Source organism: Mus musculus, chromosome 8, assembly GCF_000001635.26.
Source record: "Mus musculus strain C57BL/6J chromosome 8, GRCm38.p6 C57BL/6J".
Classification (NCBI taxonomy): domain Eukaryota; kingdom Metazoa; phylum Chordata; class Mammalia; order Rodentia; family Muridae; genus Mus; species Mus musculus.
The window spans coordinates 40,650,294-40,656,293 of NC_000074.6; positions in this window are offsets into that span (position 1 = coordinate 40,650,294).

The window sequence follows — 6,000 nt, forward strand, 5'->3', positions numbered from 1 at the left end:
CGGTGAGCTTTTATACAGTTTTCAGAGCAGCAGCCATTAGGCACAATGTGATTGGCAGAACAGTGTGACGTTTAAACTGATTGGTCTTTAGGGCGGCAAGAACTCCCCTTGTCTGTAGGTGGCCAATGTGTCTATGTGCTCTGGGCCTCCCCCAACCCGCAGGTGGCTGGCTGATGGCTGATGGTGGGTTCCCCCACCTGTGGTTGGAGGAATGTTAATTAGCCTCTCCCTTCCCGGAGGGGAGGGGTGCTCAAGTGTTAGTTCCTGAGCTGACCTCTTCACCATCCCCCATGAGGTGGTACTGAGTTCTGTAAGAAAGCAAGCTGAACAAGCCCAGAGAAGCAAGCAGCGCTACTCCAAGGTGCCTTTCATGGGCTTCTGCCTGCAGATTCTGTCCTGCAGGGTTCCTGCCCACACTGCTTTTGATAATGAACTGTTTGGAACTGCTTTGGTCGGGGCGTTTCATCTCAGCAATAGTAGCCCTAAGACACCATCCACCTTACAATCGCACTAATAGAGAAACCAGTAGGCATTCAGGAAGAAAACTGAACGAAGCCTATACAGTAAGTCTAAGAAACTCAGCTCTTTGTACTTTTATTTTTAAATCCTTCCTCAGCAGCTACTGGGTTGCAAATACTCTAAGCCTTTGCTTGTGTGCTGTTAACAACCTTGCAGACTACCTCTTGATCCTTTCATATCATCTAGACGTTTGAATTTGTTCCAACCTGCTTAACCCGTTTAATGAAACAGCCAATAGCTGATTGGCCCCGTGGCTCCACAGCAAGAGGTAATTACTGCTTAGTTGGCTGCCTGCTCAGTATACTCAGCTGCATATTGCTTTCTGAAGCCTGGGGGAATCTTGTAATTGCCCTTTGGTGACAGCAGTCATTTCCTGCCCGGATTTTTAAACTTAACTATGATCCTGCCACATCTCTTTGGAAGCTGTAGCTGTTGTGCAGTGTTACCATTGAGTCATTTTGGATCTGTCCGCCATGTGGATAGCATAGACTCCCAAGACATTGGTCCCACATTCTCCTTTGAAGAGACAACTCTAAAAGGGATTTGATTTGCAAAATTTCCCAGCCAATGATCTCACCAAGAGGGGAGAAAATAGAGTTATATGAACAGGTGTATTCACGAAATCCTTGCTCTCGGTGAACTGATGAGTCTTTCAACCTGCCTGCCACATCATTTCAAATGTGTTGCTACTGAGAAGACTACATGCCCACTGCCTTTAATCTTCACAAGCTGTTTTGTTTCAAATTATGTACTTTAAAACATTTCATTAAAATTTTGAATAATTCTAAAAAGCAATAGCTTTTAAAACAATCTTTTGTGAGCAACTAGATTATACTACTACCACTGAGCAGAAAGGTATATTAAATTCAAATCCAATTTCTTTTTCCTTTTTTTTTTTTTTTTTTTTTTTTTTTTTTTTCCTGAGACAGGGTTTCTCTGTGTAGCCTTGGCTGTCCTGGAACTCACTTTGTAGACTAAGCTGGCCTCGAACTCAGAAATCTGCTTGCCTCTGCCTCCCGAGTGCTGGGATTAAAGGCGTGTGCCACCACGCCTGGCTCAAATCCAATTTCTTTATTTGAAAACTTTTTTTATTATGCCAGGAATGTAGGTTGGTTTAAGAATAAACTATAGGATTTGGAGAAGTGACTCAACAGTTAAGAGTACTCTTGCTCGGGATCCGATTTCAGTTCCCAGTACCCACATGGTAGCTTACAACAATCCTAACTCCAGTTCCCAGGGATCCAATGCCTTCGTCTGACTCCCAGGGTACCAGACATGCATATGGTACAAATTCATGCATATAAGCAAAACACTCATACACATAAGTTAGAATTGATGCGTATCATTTAAAATAAAAGAATAAAAATATAGATAAAATTCATCATAGTATTAGACTAAAGAAAAATAAAACAAATCTGTATTGCCTTCTTAACAGATACAGAAAAGTCATCTCACAAAGTAATATCATTCCCAATTTAAAAAAAAAAATGATGTTAGGCAACTTAGGCAGAGAGACCTACCCTTACCTGATAAAGTCTACAAAGATGCAGACAAAACAATCATACACATAAAATAGATAATTCTAAAGACAAATTAAAAAAACATTTGTCCAGTGAGTTGTGGAGGACTAAGGACCAACATAAAATTTGAAATCATAAGCAATAGCACCATGTATTCTGGTATAGTTTATAATTTTTTTTCATAATAACACTGTAAAGAAAGACTATAGACAAGCCGGGCGTGGTGGTGCACGCCTTTAATCCCAGCACTCGGGAGGCAGAGGCAGGCGGATTTCTGAGTTCGAGGCCAGCCTGGTCTACAAAGTGAGTTCCAGGCCAGCCACGGCTATGCAGAGAAACCCTGTCTCAAAAAACAAAAAAAACAAAAACAAAAAAAGAAAGAAAAAGAAAGACTATAGACATTGTGATAATTATGAGGGAAAATCTTAATTTTGTTTTCTTAAGAAGTACGATAGCTAAGTTATATAGTTATATTCAGAATCACAGGTCCTAACTCACACTCTCACACCCGTTCTTCCACTGGCACAGCTGTTGATGAGGTCACCATGTTACTAGTGATGCTAACGTTCTGGAATCACATAATCCATTGGAATTTTTCACCCAAGGGATCACGTCTTGTTAGAGGGTCAAGGGAAGTGTCTGAGTCTCAACTTCACAGAGATATGTCACATCAGCGCAGGGACAACATTTATAGTGATTTACGTCACAGTAATAGTAGCTGACGTTAGTAGTAAATTACAGTATAGAGGGAAATGTCAAATAAGATATAAAATAAACCAAATCTTTAGATTTTTAATATCACATAACTGTTTCTGTAGCCTCCCCCAGCCTCAAAGCAGGCTGATCCAGACTTTGACCTTGCTTGCCACTAAGAAAATTACCTAGGGTGGAGCCTTCCGACCTAGATGGCTCTATTGTTCTGTCACCAGCCACTGCTCTCCTCCAAGACACTGCTACCTGCTGCGAGGCCCTTGAGATATTCTGGAGGAACATCCTATCTATCTCCAGATACCAAGAATGGACTTACGGGGGATGGGCCTTCCCCCTTATAAGCACACTCTCTTAGCTTGATCAGTACCTTTGTCTTGGCTCCGTTTTCTCTCTCTAGTTTCTCTCTTTTCAGCCCCAGCCTACCTCTCAGGTGTACCCGATTCAAGTAGGCCGCGGGCGGGCATACAACATGTTTCAATATCTCCTCCCTTTCTCTCTCCCCCACTCTTCCTTTATGCCAAATACAAAAATTTCAAATGATTAACTTACGGAAATTATTGGCTCATGAATAAACTATGAAGATTTTAAAGTCTAAAAGACTTGGCGTTGCTGGCAGCCTCTAAGAGAAACGTAGGAGAAGATCCAGGGTCTATGTGAGTTCATTTCACATGGTAGCTGTCTGTTAAACGTTTGTTGAATTAGCCAATTATTCAGATCAACAAATATTTGCTGAGCTAAACTCTGTGGAAGCCACAGGAAGAAAAGGTCTTGTCCTCACGCATCAACGACCTTCCTGAGGAAAACCAGCACCCACACCAGGACTCTGAAAGCCAACTGTGTAAGAGGTTGGGCAGTTAACAAATGGCAAACAATTGCAAGCTTAGCTGGTGGGTCACAGAAAGCCAAGGACTGCACAGTGAAAACAGCCATTCAACAAGAGCACCTCAGGTGAATGGATTACGACGAAGATGGCGACGAAGATGGCCTCAATCGAGCCCCAAAGAATGGCTATAAAGCCTTAGAAAGAGGAAAAATTCTGAAGGAGCTCTCCTCTCAACAGCTCAGAACAGAAAAACACAAAAGCTGTCTACTCAAGTAAGGCCTGTGTTCATTTAAGGCAGGGAGTGTTTGAGATGAAATTGCGTGTGCCAAAACAATTGTCGCTCTTTAGTTACAAATGCCAAAGAAGTGAAATGAAGGGGCAGAGATGTAGCTTAGGGTGCTTAGCTTGCCTAGCAAGTACCAGGTCCAAAACCAGGTAAAATTAAAACATCTCAAGTTCTCGATAGGACCTTGGAGACTAAATAAGTAAATTAGGTAAAATCCAAGTTAAAAATAGGATCACTATCTTTTTATGATTTTCTTTTAATTACTTTGTAAAACTTTATTCAAAAGACTTAATGGAAGGCTAGTGAGATGGTTGGGTGAGGAAAGGTGGCTGTCCCCGACTCTGATGGGCCTGAGTTTTATATTCAGGACCCATATGCTAGAAGGCAAGAACCAGCTCTCTCAAGTGGACCTCTAACTACAAGCACACTGTAGCATGAAGTTTTGGCCCCACAGTTACACACACACACACACACACACACACACACGTAATAAATTTTAAAAAACTTTTAAAAAAGATAAATATCATTTGGATGAGTAATTACTCTTTTCTAGGGTTTTGTCTTTGATTTAAGATTTAAACTATAGCCCCAAACACTGTTCATGAGGAGTAAAAATGGAGATTATTTAAATTATCAGCAACTTACCTCTCCTTTGTGAAGGTGAATACTCAATATGACACACTGAAATCAGAATTCCCTGCCTGTCTTTCAATTTTTATGTTTTTTGTTGAGACTATGTATTATAAGGTTGTTTTTTTGCTTGCTTCTCTTTCATTCACTAGCTGAACATCAGTTAGTCATCTGATCCATTCCATTCACTCTCAGACCACTTTGTTTTCTGAATCTGCAAAGAGCTTTAGTCCCAAGCACACTCTACTCCATGTGTTCTCAACCTGTAGGGTCAAACGACCCTTTCCCAGGGGTCCCACATCAGATACTTACATTGAGATTCATAAGAGTAGCAAGAGTACAGTTAGGAAGTAGTATCGAAGTAAGGTTATGCTTAGGGTCCCGACAGCGTGAGGAACCTGTATAAAGGGCTGCAGCATTAGGAAGACTGAGAACTGTTGCTCTACCTGGGAAGTGGGCCTTGCATTTCCTGCACATCACTAATCTGTAGTTAAATGACAATAAGCAGGAATATCTTTTTCTTGGGAGTGAATTGCTTCGTTTTAAAGTGCACTTCTCTGCCGCAGAATGAGACTGGGACAAAGGCTTTCCAGTTGCTGAGGAAGGCTGATTTAAAAACAACAACAACAACAAAACAAAATTAAAAACAAAAAGAAAAGAAGAAAAGAAATAAACAAAACAAGAAGACACATCTATGACTGGAGAAAACTGTCTTCATCCTTCCAGAGCTGGACGCGTGTGCCAAGAAAGCGTGCTAAGAATAGAAGAAAGTGTTTGCTTTTTGCTGTTTAATGTAGCTGTGAGAGGCAGCTGCAGACCTTCCTGTGGAAACAGTCCCACACCCTGTTCACCCCAAGAATTCTTTTCTTCCAACTAAGAGCAGATCCCTCCCACCACTGGAGTTCATCGGATCATGGAAACTCTTGAGATCCTTTGGGCGACTCTCCCCGACACATCCTGTCTCCTACGGAGCACTCAAACCGCCACACAAGACACTCAGAGTTAGCTATGAGTAAAAGTTTGGTCAGATTAAAACTGTGTCTTGGGAGAGTTGGGAGCTGGAATGTCCAGTTGTTCCTTCTCTGGAAATTGTCTGCTGGTCTTTCAAAACGCAGTTCAAAGTCCCCTCTTCTGTTGAGGCTTTTCCCAGTTCTCTGAGGTAGCGCTTTGTCCTGACCTCATGTTCTCCTGGAGACCTCAGCCAGAACTCTAACCTCAGCACTGGCTACATTGTGTTACAGTATTCTGTTACAAGACCTCCCCAGTTTTATAGATCTAACACCTATCCTGGTACTTGCTGCTTACTTAATCAGTGATTGACAACTGTTGATCACGTGACTATCCAGACCATCACTGTAGCCAATACAGTCTCAGGAGTCACATCTTAGGCGAAATAATTACTTGAATAAAAAATTTAAGCTCTGTATTTTTTAGAGAATAAACTACATTAGAACGGGTGCTTATCTTTTTTAAACTCTTTAATGTGTGCTGAATAAATTATTAACTGCAAC